General features: G+C 36.4%; 1 protein-coding gene and 1 non-coding gene across 7 annotated transcripts in view; both read left to right on the top strand.

The window, feature by feature from the left end:
* Positions 1-19,610, top strand: part of LOC106672961 (frizzled-2-like) — a 120,301-nt gene that overhangs the window by 77,786 nt on the left and 22,905 nt on the right. Inside the window, exon 5 of one of the 6 annotated variants that reach the window (XM_024227603.1) lies at positions 4,881-4,908. The exons of the other annotated variants lie outside the window; for them this stretch is intronic. The gene's annotated coding sequence lies outside the window, so the exon portion shown is untranslated. The remainder of the gene's footprint in view (positions 1-4,880; positions 4,909-19,610) is intronic. 6 annotated transcript variants of the gene reach the window in all.
* On the top strand, positions 3,878-4,026 carry LOC112127179. The gene has a single exon (XR_002910436.1). It is a non-coding gene; the product is annotated as a U4 spliceosomal RNA (small nuclear RNA).

The raw sequence follows: 19,610 nt of genomic DNA on the forward strand, positions 1-19,610 counted from the left end.
ACAAAAACATTTTTTTATCGTGCCAACGTTTCGATCTTTATTGAGATCATCTTCAGGGCCTGGGATTTATAAACATTGTTTAAATTTAATAAATACATGTAGGATGTGGAAGGACGTCGGTAGTTAATCTTCACTAATCACCATACATTATTAGATAATATTGGCTCTGAAATAAATAAATAAATATATATATATATATATATATATATATATATATACACTAAATATATACTACATATATAATCAATTTTCAATTTATGGAAAGTTACTTTTAATAAAGCAAAACCTTGCGTGATCAGACCCTCACGATCGAACAGCCTGTTACTTAAAATGCAACTCGAGACGCGTTTCGATCTCTTCCCCCCGCAGGGCGATGATTCAGTGTTACAAGATACCCTGGACGTAATAAAACGTTGGAAACTCGTTTATAATGTCGAGGGAATTGTTTTTCTCCCTTGCTCGTCAAGGAGAGATAACCTATCTCGTCCAAGGAGGCTCCCCGCTGGTGTTTAAAGACGTTGACATTTTTTTCAGTCCCCGACGGGCCGGAGACAACCCCCATGGATCTACATCTCGATAAAAGTCGAAAACCTCTAACCTTCCAGGATCTCTTTATACCTGATCCTCGTCACAATAGCCCGGAAGTTACTATACGGCCACTGACTTTCACAACTACTCAATACTGATATTTTTAGGGTGAATCTCGAGATCACTAAACTCTTGTAACTTTTTTCCTCCTTCTTAGATCATTCTGGTTCGCCTACTAAGCACGTCGCGGCATTTCACCATCCCCATTGGTGGCTTTGAACTTTAATAAGAATTAAATTCACTAATTTCGTGGTCCACTTGACCAATTAATATATTACAATTAATAAAAGTTTTTAGTTGAGATAACAAAGTCAATGAAAAATGGCAAAAAGGAGGGAAAATTCAAAAGGTGGGGTTGAGATGGGAAGTTAACAATGACCTTTCCAGTTGTAGTCAATAGTCCATAACCCATCCTTAAACAATTCTTGTTATTTTAGTCAGGGGGAAATAGTATTTGTGTAGAAAATATGTTTTCTGTAGTTTAATTCGTTGTATTAAAGTTTTAAAATTCGAGATCTAATAATGGATCATCAGTAAACTTCCGAAACATGTCCATCATTGTGATTTTATGTTTCTTCCCTTATTTTCTTATTTTCTACTGAATTCTTCTTTTTTCTAAGTACGTAGAATACAATGCTACATGAAGAAACCTGATATAATTGTCAGTTACACATCCTCTTTCATTTCAAAGACCTTAACCCCCCTGAGTTATCCTCCTGTAATTCTCCTCTCAATGGTAGCCTAAAATGTTGAATCCCTCCTCCTCAAACCACTAATATCCAAATTCAATCCGTCAATTTTGTTTAGCAGTTTTCTTAATATATCATGGAGGGATTTTATAGAATTTGGCATCTGGCTTTCATTTGCAAATTAAAAGTATCCTTCCTTCCCTGCAGTCCATCCTCACGAATAGCTGGTTTAAGGTGAGAATTGGCACAGTGTTTAAGGTATCATCCCATCAAAGCCGGCCTTCGGCAAAAAAGTATCCCAGGACCAATACTTATACTCCAAAAAACATCCTCCTCACACATTGACTCTATTTTATCAGTAAAAATAACCCCCAAAAAAAACCAGATCTCAGACTGGGGCTGTTGGTAAGCTCTGAGCTACCTGAACAAAAGAGCCACTCGTTGACCCTCAGACATCACTACTGTGAACATTTCATCTTTTGATTAGATGAACTAAGATTATTTCATCTTGTATATTTTATAATTCCTGTCTTGTATCGACTAGCATCTAGATCCGTCTGTATCAACTGGCTGTACCATCATTTACCTTATTTCTTTGTTTTTTCCTAAAACTCTAGGTCAATCTGTAAAAATTAATATAATCCAATTTAATGATAAATGATATTATTTAAAAACGAAAAAATTCTGAATCTTCAGAGGTTGGTGAATGGGTAGAGATAGTCATGTCACCTTCTGATTACTCCTTTTCTCGTGGTGTTTTTCGTTGAATTAAAATTAAGTTTGCACCCGATGTAAAATTTAATCCAATCCAACCGCAATTAGTCAGGCGTAAGAAGAAAATCGCCTTGTTCTAATTAATTTCTTCGTCTAAACCATAATAAAATAAAAATCTTGGCTTTAGATTCGGAGTAAAATTAAAGCGAAAAAACTCCGGACAGATTTCAGCTTTCCTTTTGCCAGGAATAAACGGTCATAATATCTAACTATTATTCAAAGCAGCCAAAGGATATGTTGAGAGAAAGTACGATTTTCTGCCTAGACCATTTTTATTTACCCTCTCACACTCTCTCTTTCTCTCTTTCTCTGTCTCTCTGTCTCTCTCTCTCTCTCTCTCTATATATATATATATATATATATATATAAAAGTTAAACCTGCACAAACAGCTAATTTAGAAGCAGATGATACTGTACAGATTCGAAGAATGTGTTGATGTGTTGTAAGCAAAAGACCCTTCCCTGTTCACTATTCACATTACACTTGTAAAGATTCAGATTATTCATATCCGTGAACAGGAAAGGTTCTTCTCAAATTGTAAGTTGTGTTTAACTAATAAAGTTTTTTTAAAAACACTCTCGATTAGTCAACACACGTAAATGGCGCAGTCGGTAGGACATCGCAAAGGTTTTCAAGAGAATATTGGAAACCAGTCGTATCAATGGTGACTTTGCTGCATCGGACCTGATGAGCATGATAAAATTTAGTTTAAATCAACCATAAGGACAACCTGTGCGACAAGGCCATAATTCTTCCATCGAACTGTACATACACAGAACTCGTCGTAACCGACAATCACCTGACTTGGATACCTGAGCTCAACCAGTATTTGGCTGTATTTCCTAATGAAGAACCTATTAGTATAAGCCGCCAGGATGGGACTACAGTAAAACGACTAAAAGGAGGCAGTAAAGTGGTCTACAGGAACAGAGAATTGTACCATTCTTCCAAAACTTCTGGGCATCCACAAATTATTAGTAACGCTAAGCTCATATTGAGCAAGAATCAACACCAAAATTCTCAATAAACATTAACAAATTGGGATTAGAGGAGCTGAAACTCAACCACGTTTCGCCAATCATCAGGACTTCCTACATTTCAACGTCTATGAGCATATGGACCATGCCAGATGGGTCATAGCCTCAGCTTATGGAGTCTTCACATGGTATCGCACACGGAGACAACCCTTGGCCATTGCAACCCCCATCAATCAGGAGTTACACCTCCACAAACCGCTAATTTAGAGACAGATGATACTGTACAGATTCGAAGAATGTGTTGTAAGCAAAACACCCTTCCCTGTTCACGGATATGATTAATCTGAATCTTTACAAGTGTAATGTGAATAATGAACAGGGAAGGGTCTTTTGTATATATATATATAAATTTGTCTTATATATGTATGTGTATATATACAATTGCCATGGTTACCCTTGGAGACGTGTTATACGTAAAAATTTTCTTAGCTTACAGTTTTCAAAGCAAGGAATCATCATTGAGGTGATAACAATATATATATATATATATATATATAATTACCCTTTGAGTCTCGTTGTTCACGATGTCTTTTCATATTTTAATGTACACCCGTAGGGCCTCTACTCTTTCTATGACGAAATTATTTTTTACCGATCCTGGTGAATATTTCCTATACTTTGGAAGGTTAATCTATAGTTGACTTTGTACATGTAAGACCTAGTCTCAAACCATGACTAGATATGGTGCTTCTTCCTTTGTTCTAGGAAAGTATTGAACTTTTTGAAATTAAAACTTTTGCATTTTTATTCCGCTCCTTCTATCCATAAAATTTATGGATGGTTAGGGTGACCTTGCGCAGTAGCAATATCGTAATCAATGAAGTTCCACTGAGATGCGATTATTGCTAGTTGAAAACTATCCATAAAATATCAAACGCAAACTTTTTCTTACCTTACGGTTTTCATAGCAAGAAATCATCATTGAGTTGATAACAATCGTTTGAAATAGATGATCATTAGAACGACATTTTCCATTTTAAAAATTGTCTGTATAATTTCCCTTTCTTTTGCACAAAATTAACACTTTCTTTTAATATAATTCAATTGATTATTTATATTCGATAAAACGTGTTTAATATCCTAAGGTGGCAATCGAATAACCCATTAACAAAAATCACTTAAATCAGGTCTTAATTGGCCTGTTTTCTAAATTTCTAGCCCGCTTAAAGCGGATTAAGCGCCTTGATGGCTGAAGTGATGGCAGGAAGGAGCCAGTGACCAGAAGGAAATCCTAATGCAACGTTTTAATCGGATCGAAGAAATGAGGAGAAACCGTATAAAGTATGATTATTCAGTAATCGTGCGATGCGGTCTGGTGTGATGTAGGTTTCAGGAAAACCTTTTCTTTATCGTGCCAACGTTTCGATTTTTATTGAGAACATCTTCAGGGCTCAAAGTGTTTGTTTCCTGTGTAATTGTGCAATTCTTGCGTAACGCGTTGACACAGAAAACAAACACTTTGAGCCCTGAAGATGATCTCAATAAAGATCGAAACGTTGGCACGATAATGAAAAGGTTTTTCTGAAACCTACATCACACCTACACGATTTCTGAATAATCATCGACAAACGGTCACTAATCACCACAAACGTATAAAGTATATCATGAAAATTATATGTCTTAACTATAAATTAAATTAAAGAATGAAAAACCAAAGACTTAAAGATACGCTGAAGTTTCATTTAAATAAATGCTGGCTGATAATACAAATTTCATAAACTTTTTATTATTTTAATTATTAATGTTGTTACTTATAAAAGAGGGAATTTATATAAAATTTCTTTGCTTCAGGCATTGCTACTCATCAGAATTTTTGTTGGTGAGTTTTTAGTTTTAATTATATTTAATAAAATGAAATAAATTGTAGAGAATGCATAAATTTTCCGTTTGAATGCAACAATTGACATGCTCTATTGGAAAGAATAACTTCTTTTGAAAATCACACAAATTTGAACGTAAAAAATGAATTACGCTGTCATTACAGATTACAGTAAACAGCAAGTAAGAATAAGCAGAACAGGTTGATCTAGGTTAAATATTGGCTTATTGTTGAGGAAAGTTGAGATCGAAAATTTGCAAGTCACACTATCAAATTTGGGCTAACAACTCTCAACATCCAGGAGATTGATTACAAAATAAACATCTAACAGGCAAAACAAAAAGAAGGAAAGAAAAATCTTTTAAAACGAGTTCAGTAATACAAAAAAAAAATTTAAAGGCAAAATAATAAAAGCAGGTCAATCAACCAAGTTATTGACTTGCTGTTGAAAAAAGGGGTCTGTTTTCCTTGAATTTTCAAGTAATTATACCAGAAAAAATCTGTGATGTGACAACAATCATCTACATCAACCACTTAAGCCATATGCAAAAAAAATTTAATATCAAGGACACCAATGGCAAAAATCTAAAGCATTCAACAGGCAGAATGATCAAGCTAAATGTTGAATTAATATTGCAGGAAGTGGGTCTGTTTTCTTGAAATTTAGTACTACATATATAAAATATAAAATTTTGATGTCACGAAAATTAACAGACTATTAAAATTTATTGCGATACCCAACAAGGAATAATGGAAGCATGTTGATCAAGTTAAACGTGGCTTAATCTTGTAGGGAGTGATATGTTTTTCTTGGAATATTTTACTTGATATGTGAAATATCAAATTTAAATGTGACGAAAATTAATTGAAAATGTCTTGCGATATACAAGAAGCAACAATGTTGTTGCAATCATTGCAGTTGATCAATCTAAATTTTTGCTTAATACTGCAAAATAGAAAGATGTATGTTTTTCTTGATAAAGATAAATACAATAATAGATATATACTATATAGATATACATATACTCTGATAGGCAAAAAATTCTACCAACTTGTATATAACTTGATTTGTATATATTTTTATATATTAATCAAAGTTTCACGTTTTTTAACGTTTAATAATTGAGTCATTGACTAACACGGTTAAAAAAAAGGAAATTGCTAAGGAAAATGAAAAATGAAAAAAAAACGGACAGATAAAATTTGTTTTAATTAGATTTTTAATTAACATTTCAGTCTTGCATATTTCCCCTTCATGCCTTAATTACTTCTCGAAGACGCCTCGGCAAACTTTCTACCAGTCTGGGAGGTGTCTCTTCGCAGGAGGTTAGCCGATTCTCCACGACGAGTCCTTTAAAGATCGTGGACTGTATCAGGAAGTGATGGACGTGCTCTAATTCATCTTTTGAGGCTAATACATAAATGTTCCATGGGGTTCAAATCTGGAAAACGGACTGGCCAGGCTAAGACCCTGTTGAAGGTACGCTCGTACTATGCGAGCGACATGTGGACGGGTATAATCGAGCATTAGAATAGGATTGTCGCTGATTTCATCGAGGATAGGCAGCGCTTGAAGTTCCAAAATTTCATCCGCATAGCGAGTTGCTGTCAAAGATCCTCCACGAACAACAACAAACTTTGTGCGGCTCTCTATTGAAATTACCGCCCACACCATCATTGCTCTACTTTGAAAAGGTTGGCTCCGGGAGATATTCTGGCTTCGTACTTTTCATTTCGCCTTCTCAACACTCTTTCTCGCCCATCTGTAGATCGTAGAGCAAATCTACACTCATCTGTAAAAAGTACAGCAGACCAATCGTCCAAAGACCAAAGGCTGTGTTCTCGAGTGCATGCAGTGCAGCTCTTTTATCGAGAAAATATTTACCTCATTGAATAAAAAATCTAACTTGGACGTGACACAAATCACTTGGCTTTAAAAATTTCTTAAAATTCAAGACTCACATCCCATCGACCAAAATCTAAAATAGCCTTTGGCCCGACAAATATAAATGGGAAACGACCAGTATGATCAAGTGTGTGGTGTTTAGTGACAGTTAGTTAATAATTATTTTGAGATCGTGAGATGCGGTCTGGTGTGACGTAGGTTTTAGAAAAACATTTTCTTTATCGTGCCAACGTTTCGATCTTTATTGAGATCATCTTCAGGGCTCAAAGTGTTGCCAAAGGGCTCACTCTTGAGTTGAGGGCACTCTCAACACGACACGCAAAAATGGCACAATTACACAGAAGACAAACACATTGAGCCTGAAGATGATCTCAATAATGATCGAAACGTTGGCACGATAAATAAAATGTTTTTCTAAAACCTGCGTCACACTAGCCCGCAACACACGATCTCCAAATAATCATTACCCAAAAGGCAAGAATTATATTGATTCGTCTTCAAGTAAATAAAACATCGGTTTACATATGCAAGTTAGTCATAAATTGAAGTGGGTGAAAAATATATTTTTACACAGAGGAATCAATCATAGAAGAGCAGATGTTCGCCAATATCTGAGAATAAATTCGATTCAGGATCGGTCTGGGAGCTTTTTCAGAAATTCCGCCCTATCTTTCTTCCTTATTCTACTTCTTCTCGTGAGATCCTCCTTATATGAATTCCCTTTGGAAGACTTTGATTCCGGTCCGGAACAAATCTAATATCGCGTGCTAGTCGTCTGCGGGGTGGGGAAGGGTAGTGGAGGGCAAATATTCAGGAAAATCCTCTCTCCGTCTTTAGTTTTCTCCCGCCTGTATAAATATTTCGAGAAATGGCCACGCTTTGTGAGAATAATTGACATGTTACCTTTCGCATAATGGGTACCACGGACGTGACCTACGGTTTCCGAGGAGTGCAACCCTTGTCACCAAGGCCAGGTAAAAGAATTTGAAAGGGTTCGAAGCCACAACGCTACGATTGTATTTGGGAAATGCCATATTTTAATACATAATTACTAAATTTCATACTTGAAAAACACCACAATTAAAACGAACTAGAGCATATGCAAAGTTTCAATTTTCTGAGCATACCTTTGAGAAAACCTAATATAATATATAACAAATTGTTGTGTTCCGCTCTACCGGATGATCATTGTCGCAGTATGTTTGTGAGTGTGTGTGTCTTATGACTTATGTGGGCGCTCGGCATCGGCCTAAAGCCAATAAAGCCCAAGTCTTTTTTTATCAATTTATATCCAAGTCTACCTTAGTACGAACGAGACATAACACGTTAGGCGTCGAGATAAAATCGGGAGTGCAAGCGGTTTTTTTTCCGTTTGGTGCCGGTTCGAGGTTATCGCACATGGACATAAGTCCTGGATCGTAATTCGTCGTGGAAGAATCGTCCAGTGGAGAGTCTCAAATTGACGTCAAACGTCAGCAATTAGTCTTCCTTCGTCATGTCCTTGGAGCAGTCTGGATTGGCATCTGTAAGCATTGGAAACAACGCATCAATGCTCATGCCTAAGTTTAAGGGCAGATCAGAGAATTTCGGGTCTTTCATGGAGCGTTTGGATCTCTGCTTCACCATATCTGGAAGAGAAGGAGAAAAGAACGTATTTGTGTCTCGCTCTTGATGAGGAAACGTTCGATCTTCTGAAATGTCTCATTTCACCGTCTTCAGTCGGAAAACTAAAATATATGGAGCTCGTCACCATGCTAAAGAACCATTTTGTCACCAAAGGATGTTTGATTGCCGACAGGTATCAATTCTCCTGCAGAAAACAGGCTTCTGGTGAGTCTTTGAAAGCATGCATTTGCGCTATCAAAGACCTGGCAGCTAAATGTCATTTTACGACGTCCTTGGATGAGAATCTACGAGATAAACTGGTGTGGTCTTTTAAGCTCAATATACATCAGTCGTTTACTATCCGAAAAGGATGCTCTAACATTCTCGGAAGCTACGGAGATACTTTTTTAAGTTGGAATTTGTGGACAAAAACACGGAGATTTTAAGCCATTCGAATCAAGAAGTCGTCGCTCGAGTCTCGAGGAGATCGTCGTAGCCGTTAGTCGTCACAGAACCGACAGTTGTCACACCAAGTAAGATGCCGTTCATATGGTATCAAGCACAAATTTACCAATTGTCCAGCAAGAAACTGGGAATGCTACTCTTGTGGAGAAAAAGGCACACTTCTTCTGTATGCAAGTCAAGGCGTTATCAGAAAGGAAGTAATGCCTTTGCCATTAGTAAAGTTGAATTAAGTTGCAAAGTGAAAAATCCGTGTATGTTTAGTCCTTACGTATCAATTTTAAATGCTTGTAATTTTTCAGATAATACTCCAAACCTGGTCTCAGTTGAAGACTGGTGTACAAATTTACCATGTAGTCAAAGGATTGTCACATGCTGTGTTACTTGGTCGCTGGCTAAATGTTTTAAAACCTGAATGGTTGTCTCATATAGTTGAAGTAATTGGGCAAAGGCAGGAGTATGTCATGTCAGTCACACGAAAGGACAAATAAATCTTGTATTAGACTTAAAGGCAAAATATCCTCGCACGTTTTCAGAGAGGGATAATCATCTACCAATTTTCAATCATAAGGTACACATTAACTTGAAAGAGCAAGTAACCCCTGTATTCCACCGGGCATATGAGGTACCTTATGCCCTAATGTCCAGGAGGAATTAAACCGTCTCGAATCTGAGGGCATTGTAGAAAAAACAAATTATAGCTAATGGGCCCATAATTTGCGTCCCAAAAAAGGATGGTAGGGTACGCCTTTATGTGGATCTAAAAGTAACATTAAATCATTTTTGAAGATAGATCAGTATCCGATACCAAGGGTAAAAGATATCTTCAACAAATTTGTCAACTGTAAATATTTTTGTAGATTAGATTTGTCAAATGCATATCTGAGACTAGAGATGGAAGAGGAGTAAACATCTTCGAACCATAAATAGCATAATACCGCTATAACTGACTGGTGTTTGGTTGCGTCAGCTCCAGCCAGTTTCCAAATGGTGATGGATTGTTTGTTGAAGGACATTGAGTCATGCGGTGCCTACATGGATGATATTTTTGATAGAAGAAAAGGATAGAAAGGAAAACCTTAAAGTTTTGTCAAAATTAGAGAAAAATAATGTTAAAATCAATCAATTAATTAAGGTTTTTAATTGAGATAAAAAGTCAGTGTCACGAGCGGGATTCGAACCCACGACCTTAGGCTAGATACGCCGCTACTCCACCACTTGAGCTATCGTGACACCACTGGGACGCTAACCTCCCATGTCAATCCCACCTTTTGAATTGAGCCTCCTTTTTGCCATTTTTCAAATGTCGTGTAATCTATTTGATTCTCGGCGACAAATGAAATGGCCACGGAGAACTTTTTTGAAGATATACTTCATTTTAACTTATTAAATTCACTAGTTTTCGTGGTCCGCTTGACCAATTAATATATTTCAATTAATTAAGGTTTTTAGTTTAGATTAAAAAAATCAGTGTCACGAGCGGGATTCGAACAAACCACCTTCGGCTGGATACACCGCTACTCCACCACTTGAGCGGATTGAGCTGTCGTGAGTATCGTGACTTCGATCCACTCGGACACCAACTTCCCATTTCAACCCCACCTTTTGAATTTTCCCTCCTTTTGTGCCATTTTTCTAATGTCGTATAATCTATTTGAGGAGTCAGTCCGTACGAGACATAACACAAATAAATATTTTAAAAAATATATAACAAAATAAATTAAACTAAACCAAAAAGCAAAACCTCAATTAATACTTGGTTTTTTATCGTTTTCCAAAACTGCTCAGATAGAACGGAAATAGGTATTTTTTACCTTTTATAAATTTTATTTTATAACGTAATCATATAATCAACAATAAATTATTTAACCGCTGTGAGTTAATTTTAAATATAAATTCGAACTGTACATGAAAAAAATTTAATGGTTGTGTTTTACTTTTCAAGTATTAAAATGACCCGAGGAGAAATAAATATACTTCGTAGATTAAAGTTTAAAAAAGAAGTACCTTATAGTCTTTTGCTTGAGTTAAGTGATCTGTTTGTCCATAATTTCATTAAATTTAAGAACATAATATTTATGGAGCTCCTTTTACAAAGCTTTCTAGGAGAGAAAAATAAAAAAAATTCACTAAATAATTCTTTAAAACTACGAGATTCCGTGCGTAAATAATTGAAAAAAGGATAGAAAGTTTTTTAACTTTCACAAATCGGTGGATTTAGAGGTGTTGATAGAATGTGTATGGGGTAACTGGATCTTAACACTCATCCAATCTTCTCCAACCAATACTATTTATAACTCTAAAAGGGGCGAGAAAGATGTAAGAGTGGCACATAATGAAACTGTATTTTGTGGAGAAGGAAAAAACCAAGGACGATTATTATTATAATATTTATATGGAAGATTAAAAAATATGATTTATGAAGATTTCCTAGGGGGAACTTGTCTGTAATTTGGCTTCTCAGGGGCTAATTCTTCTCAATTTTAATGTACACATGTGAGGCAATAGTACTAAAATATTTGTATACAAAAATATTTTTTTCTAATTATTAATAGTTAAAATTTTTTTTGTGTACAAATATTTTAGTACTTTTGCCTCACATCTGTACTTTAAAATTGAGAAGAAACAGCCCGTGTAATTCTTCTAGATTTTAAAGTACACATGTGAGGCAAAAGTACTAGAATATTTTTACACAGAAATATTTTTTTTCGAACTACTAATAATTAGCAGGTTAATTGAGCATACTTGACTATTTTTGTCACAGAGAGAAAAAAAGGGACAGAGTGAGGGAGAAAGGCTGAGTGAAAGAGAGAAAAAATAGAGAGAGAGAGAGAGAGAGAGAGAAAGAGAGAGAGAAGGGGAGAGTGAAAAAGTGACATAGAAAAGGAGAGAGAGGGGGAAAGAGAGAAAGTCAGAGAGAGCCGGTGAGACAGTGTGAAAGAAAGAGGGAGTTGATGAGAGGGACAGCAGAAGAAGAGAAAGAAAGAGAGAGAGCGACATACTCTGAGAGAGAAAAAATATAACGGGTAGAGAGATTAAAAAAGAGAAGAGCGAGATCATGAGAAAGAGGAAAAATAGGGAGAGAGAGAAAGAGAGAGTGAGGGAGTGGGGGGAAGTGAGGGAGGGAAAGAGAGATAGAGTGAAAGGGAGTGAGGGAGTGAGAGAGAGAGAGAGAGAGAGAGTGAGAGAGAGACGTAAATTACTCAATTTATACAAATGTCACGCCTTTCTGCATTAAGATTAAGTTTATTACCTCCTGTGATAGTTCTGTTTTATGAAATTAAACCGGATTAAGCAGCACATGCGATTTGATACGAAACACCCAATTTTGCCACGACTGGCTAGCCGTGCCAATAAAACACCCGGGGCGGAAACTTTTTAATCACCCTCTGCTCCACGCGATAGAATAAAATCGCATATAAAACTTTACCCCGGGCCGAATTAAGTTATAAAAGAAGTGTTTTTGAACTGATTTCAAACCAGGGGAGTTGTTTAACAATAAATTAACGCGCAAATATTTCTCAACCCTTTTATCATCCTTTGTATGGCGAATGGGGTCTTATAACGTCGCCCGGAAGCAATCTAACTTTGAATCCGCTTAACAACTTTTCCTGTCGGCGACTTTTTTTCTCCTCCCACTTATTAATTGACGCCTCATTTCCTCATCGGAAAAATAAAAAAAGTTAATAAAAATAAGGGAAAACTTTGTTGCAGTCTTGTTCGTAGGTGATTCTGAAATTATCACGTACTGAAGTGGTAAGAATGAGAGAAAAATCAACAGACAAGGGGAAATTAACGCCTGCTTTCTAAAAACTGTTAACTAAGTTGAAATACTGTAGATCCTTTGTTTTTCTTCTTTTTAAAAGAAAAAATCGTGTACCCAAATATTTACATAAGCTATTGATTTTTTATCGTTTTTGAACGGCCCCTTCTCTTTCAGGTACCATAATATTGTTTACCAGCGAGTTGTAAATTTCCAAAGGGTCAACGAGCACAGGCTCTGTTTACTCCAATTTTTCACGCCTCACGGTTCGACTCTCCCCGTCGATAATTTATGACCGGCTCGTCATAAAATGTTTAACAAAGGTTAATTGATTTGACGACTGAGCTGTATTTTTCAACTAGTACGTCTTGTTGTACTGACGTGTGTTAATTTTTATACACGCTCGTTTATCTTCCATTTTGGCAAATGAGCATTGAAAAACCTTAAAAATTTAGTGGCTTAGACGTTAAAGAAAATTGCACAGTGGTAAAATCACACAGGTTGAAAATTTATTTTGATTTTTAATTCATTACATCAGTTTTTCTAGATGTTACAGAGGCATTTGACAGAGTGTAGCACCCCGGTCTCGTTTTCAAATTAAAAAGTATTCTTCCCCATACCTAATATCCAGAAATCCTTCCTCAGAACGCTTGTTTAAGGTGAGAATTGGCTCTAAATTTTCAGACATCAAGCCTATCAAGGCCGGCATTCCGGAGTATCTTAGAACCATTCACACACAAACTTCTCCGCGGACATAGCTATGCTCCCTTACATCTCAACCTTCGCGGAAGCACACGCAATCCTCTCCTCACATTCTGACCCTATTCTTCCAGCAAAAGCAACCCAACACTACATGGACCTCATTACGGACTGGAGCACTGAGTGGTGCATCTAGCTAAATGTACAAAAACATGGCACGTGACGTCCCCTAGATTTGCCCACCAGAACACATATCCACCTCAATCCAACAAAATCCGCTACCTTGGGTTCTACTTGGACAACAGACTTATATGGAACGTCTCATCTTCAACGCTTCCTTCTATGTCACTAACTAAACCATCGACGAAGACCTAGCATCCCATTTGTGACGGACATGATCCAAACACAATTACACAACTTCCACTCCAAAATCTCCTTCCACACCAATCCACTAGCTCAAGCGTTTTTTCACCGTCCCATCCTATCAGAGAGGCAACGAAGAAGAAGATGTATTGGTCTAGGGAAGTTCAACGAAGACACCTATTGGCTCTGAACCCTTTTGGGGCTTACTAAACTGCCAAAAACGCAGGTCCATTAGACAATGAATTAATGGAAAGTCCTCCGTTCAATGGGAATGTAGCCAGGGACGGAGGTATGTGAAAAAGTTTATCAAAGGACCATCGCAGAAACTAACGGCAGAACTACTAAATATACGACGTGCTAGGACTAGAATAATAGTTGGACTGCTAACTGGACACTGCACACTCTATAGACTCGGAGTAGCAGAAACAAGCCTGTGCAGATATTACCAAGAAAAAGAAGAAATTGTCATTTATTTAGGTCCTCTGTTGATAGGAAGGTCACCTTATCCTGGGAGGGGAAAATCCAGGGCCTGCAGGATACATTCGGTAGCCCTTGAAAAAGTTTTGGGGTTTGGTACTTAAGCTAAACGAGGAGCTCTAATTAAAATATGGTATTGCACAATAGACCAATAGAGCACGCGGTGCACAGGTCGTAACGACGCCGGCTCCTATGTAATCTGATCTAATCCTATCCTAACAAATTTACATGCCGCCCAAAAAGACAATGGCCGCTTTACCTTCTAACACATGTGTAAATTTTTTTACAGAAAAGAATAATAATAAATAATTTTTTTTTTAATTCTTTTTTTTCTAATCACAGTACTAATTTCCATTTTTGAAATGAAAATCAATTTTTTTCTTTTTTTTACGAGGGTTCGCAACAGCAGAGGTTATATCAACCCTCGGGGTACCGGTGTTTTTGAAAAAAAAAAACATTTGTAAGTATGTCGGGTTCGAATGCAGGGCCGCTGGATTCGAACCCGGGACCTTTACCTTACAGCGATGTGCGCCGTGTCAACGCGTAAACCGTTGCGGCCACTGTCGCCCCCAAGAGATTTGACCATTATACAGTTCCTACATTCTGAGTACTATCCATTCGATTCAACTGTTCTTCAATAAAACAGTTGTTCAGTTCTATAAATAATTGCCTGGATCTGCGCATACCGTTTAAAATGTATTCGAACATTGACAAAGCACTTGCGACGATATCTAGAGCAATTCAGAATCAGTATCAAAAAGCATACTATCACAGATATTTTGCACTATGTGCGACTGAAAACATCGAAGAAGATTTAAAAAACAAAGGAACATATCCTACCTGAATAAAAATTCTTCTTTAAACCTCCAAGATTTCTCATTGTAAAAGAAAATTAACCAGCACATAAAAAATTAAGTAATTTTTCCTCGATTTGGTAACAAAAGACTTCATTTCCCCAAATTTCATTGCCGTAAGTAAGAACAGCCCATATTCCACAAAAACTGAAACTCAGTCTCCTAATTATATCTTCAAAAATATTTGGCCCACTCTTTTCAAATAGAAATGGGAAAACCCACTCTTTTTAAGGATCTGATCGAAACCGCTCACTAGATGAAATGAATCTGCTCTTTTTAATGGCTCATCGCCTGCGCTCGCCGAATTTATCTTACTCATAATTATAACAATAAATTTCAATAAAAAATATTAAACGGAAAAGAGTTCGTCATTTTGTTTACATAACAATTACCAACTCTGTTGAAACCGGCGTATTGTTAAATAAAGCATTATATTTTTGTGCATCCAATTTCAACAGCTTTAAAATATGACAAAATCAAAGTCAAAACGAAAGATATGGCCAAAACACATCTCAAAGTCAACAACAATCTTGTAATGAATGTCGTCGAGAATCAAATAGATTACACGACATTTGAAAAATGGCAAAAAGGAGGGAAAATTCAAAAGGTGGGGTTGAGATTGGAAGTTAGTGTCCGAGTAGATCGAAGTCACGATAGCTCAAGTGGTAGAGTAGCGTATCAAGCCGAAGATCGTGGGTTCGAATCCCGCTCGTGGCACTGATTTTTTTATCGCAACTAAAAACTTTAATTAATTGAATGATATTAATTGCTTAAGCGGACCACGAAAAATGGTGAATTTAACTTGTAATGAATGTGAACATTTGTTGACAAACAATGAAAATACGCGGAACATATTTTGGACTAGACTGGATACTGGAATTTTTACAAATTATTTCATGAAACAAGCACACAAGGTGAAAATTTTCCAGTGATAAAGAAACCTAAAAAACTCAAGTTAAATTAAAACGACGTCTGTTCTTGATTTAAGAATTAAATAGGGGAAAAACAGTAGCTAACAGAATTCACGAAAAAAAAAAAACAGAAATTATTAAATACACTAGGTATAACCAGGAAAAACAGTGATAGAAACGTGTGAAGAAGTAGACTGAGTTCAGGAAAATAGCCATATTATGAGAAGGAACGGTTTTCGTGGTCCGCTTGACCAAATAAAATTTTTCAATTAATTAATCTGTATTTAAGGTATTGGTTATTAAAAAAACAACTTTTGCAATTTATGTCTATAGACGTGGTTGTAGAAATCCTTCAACTGATGATGAGCTAAGGGCTCGAAAACCGGATCGTTGGAAAACAACTTACTGTGAGTAGTAAATATCTTTTTTAAAAAGGATTGAACACCGAACTCACTCCATCATCATCATTTCAAATAATATCTTTCAATTAATTAATCTGTATTTAAGGTATTGGTTGAGATAGAGTGTGGATCGAAGTCACGATAGCTGAAGTGGTAGAGCAGCGGCGTATCTAGCCGAAGGTCGTGGGTTCGAATCCCGCTTGTGACACTGACTTTTTTATCTCTACCAATACCTTAAATACAGATTAATTAATTGAAAGATATTATTTGGTCAAGCGTACCACGAAAACTAGTGAAGTTATTCTTCTTATTATCTAACCAACAAAACCAATACAAACATGTACACATCGTAAGTACAAAAAACTCAACAGGTATCTCATAAGCCGCCTATAAGATTGAAATTACTTTACTTCCTTACTTTACTTGCCTACATTCTTTAAAATTTGATTAAATATTGCTATTTTCCATTAATAAGCTTTATTTTAGGCGTTTCCTGTTTTCAGTTTGTTGTTATCTAAAGAGATATCCGACCGTTGTCAAGGGTCAATTAACTATGGGAAGAATTACATAATTTTAAAACAATTTGCTGACGTAATGCCCATTAATAATAAAAAATCGGACTTTTATTACTTCGGAGAATATTTCTGTGTCAATTCTACCCTAGCCTCGTCATTATCAGGCTTATTGCCTTCATAGTAGTTTATTGATTATTAAGTAGCTAATATCAACCTGTAATCATCTTGACCTGCCTATCCTTGCCTGGATGATTTTGGCACTTCACCATCCTCAGTGTTTTGTTTGGCTGATTTTCATAAACTCGAATTCATTTTGTAAGGTCTGTGTGTTATTTAAACGAGTCAGACAGATACGGCCAAGATGGGATAACCGAAATGATGGATAAAGACGAAATTTCAGGTTTGTCACCCCTCGGATCCCAGGAAGAAATCTCAAGAGATATCAGATATTTATTTTATTTAATAAAAGTAAAAATGAGGCAAAGAGGTGGTCTTAGGTTTCTCCTATAGCTTGACGTGATTTTAAATATTCAAATTTTGTGCACTATCATGTCGCACTGTCCGCGTCCTGTCTGGTAGTTAAAATTCTCCAATTTTATGGGTACAAAGCACCAATTAACAATCGTAAAGTGGCCTGATGCAATCCAGGACATAACTAACAAAATTAAGAATGCCATCTTGAGTATTCTTTATCGAATGGAAAGCAAAGGGGATTCAATTCCAATATCTTCGAAAAAACTGGCACTTTGATATCGATTGTAGTTAACAACAGAAAAATAAAAACGATTTTAATGTCTAAAAGATACTCTCATTTAGAAATTTGTTAATTCATTTATCCTAAAATTTATTGCGAAGCATGTTGGTCAAGTTAAACGTGTCTTAAACTTGTAGGGAGTGATATGTTTTTCTTGGAATATTTTACTTGATGTGTAAAATATCAAATTTAAATGTGACGAAAATTAATTAAAAATGTCTTGCGATATACAAGAAGCAACAATGAGGCAGTTGTTGCAATCATTGCAGTTGATCAATCTGATATACATATGCGCTGATTCTCCAAAAATTGTACCCACTTGTATATAACTTGATTTGTATATATTTTTATTTATTAATCAAAGTTTCACGTTTTTTAATGTTTAATAATTGAGTCTTTGACTAAAAAAGTTTAAAAAAAAGGAAATTGCTAAGGAAAATGAAAAATGAAAAAAGACGGGCAGATAGAATTTGTTTTAATTAGATTTTTAATTAACATTTCAATATTGCGTATTTCCCCTTCATGCTTTAATTACTTCTCGAAGACGCCTCGGCATAGTTTCGACCAGTCTGGGAGGTGTCTCTTCGCAGGAGGTTAGCCGATTCTTCACGAAGAGCCCTTTAAAGATCGTGGACTGTATCAGGAAGCGATGGACGTGCTCTAATTCATCTTTTGAGGCTAATACATAAATGTTCCATGGGGTTTCAAATCTGGAAAACGGGCTGGCCAGGCTAACACCCTGTTGAAAGTACGTTTGTACTATGCGAGCGACATGTGGACGGGTATAATCGAACATTAGAATAGGATTGTCGCTGATTTCATCGAGGATAGGCAGCGCTTGAAGTTCCAAAATTTCATCCACATAGCGAGTTGCTGTCAAAGATGCTCCACGTACAACAACAAACTCTGTGCGGCTCTCTATTGAAATTACCGCCCACACCATCACTGCGCTACTTTGAAAAGGTTGGCTCCGGGAGATATTCAGGCTTCGTACTTTTCATTTCGCCTTCTCCTCACTCTTTCTCGCCTCTGTAGATCGTAGAGCAAATCTACAATCATCAGTAAAAAACATAGACCAATCGTCCAAAGACCAAAGGCTGTGTTCTCGAGTAAATGCATCTTCTTCGAGCGTGCGACCAGAAATTTGTACACCTCGAATTTCCTGGAGGTGATGAATCGCTTGAACAACAGTGAGGTGCCAGTTTCGCAAATTTCTCGAAGTCAAAAAACGTTCATCCTGTGGTTCTGTTACCCTAGGCCATCCAGAACTGGGCCTTCTATGGTAGGACCCCGTTTCTCGAAAACGTGGCGTCTAATGGCGTCTCGCTGTTTTTCGTAGCTAACTCCGACGGCAATAGCCGCATACCTGATGGAACGTCCATCATCAATAATTGCCACAAACAAAGATGAAACTAAACAGTTTATTGCGTCACAATTCAAATGAGACTGAATAATCATTTTAAGTTCCGTAAAAAGCAAACATTAAGAAATTGTTTATCCTTGTTTTGGATTGAGGATTTAGTATGTTTACCTCTTACGAGATTCCCAATTTGAAACATAGCATAAATGGGTATAATTTTTTGCATATATATATNAGAAATTTGTACACCTCGAATTTCCTGGAGGTGATGAATCGCTTGAACAACAGTGAGGTGCCAGTTTCGCAAATTTCTCGAAGTCAAAAAACGTTCATCATTTCAACCCCACCTTTTGAATTTTCCCTCCTTTTTGCCATTTTTCAAGTGGGTTCGAATCCCACTCGTGACACTGACTTTTTTATCTCAATTAAAAATCTTAAGTAATTGAAAGATATCAATTGATCAAGCGGACCACGAAAAATAGTGAATCTAGAAAAAAAATGTCATGTCCATATTTGTGAATTATTGAATGGTCAAGCGGACCACGAAACTAGTGAATTTAATATTTTATAAGTTTTTATTGTTCAGTTACATACAATTCAGAGTATCGGACAAACGGTAGACTGCTGGTTAA

The sequence above is a fragment of the Cimex lectularius genome, unplaced genomic scaffold (assembly GCF_000648675.2).
Source record: "Cimex lectularius strain Harlan isolate CLEC.00 unplaced genomic scaffold, Clec_2.1 scaffold203, whole genome shotgun sequence".
Lineage (NCBI taxonomy): Eukaryota > Metazoa > Arthropoda > Insecta > Hemiptera > Cimicidae > Cimex > Cimex lectularius.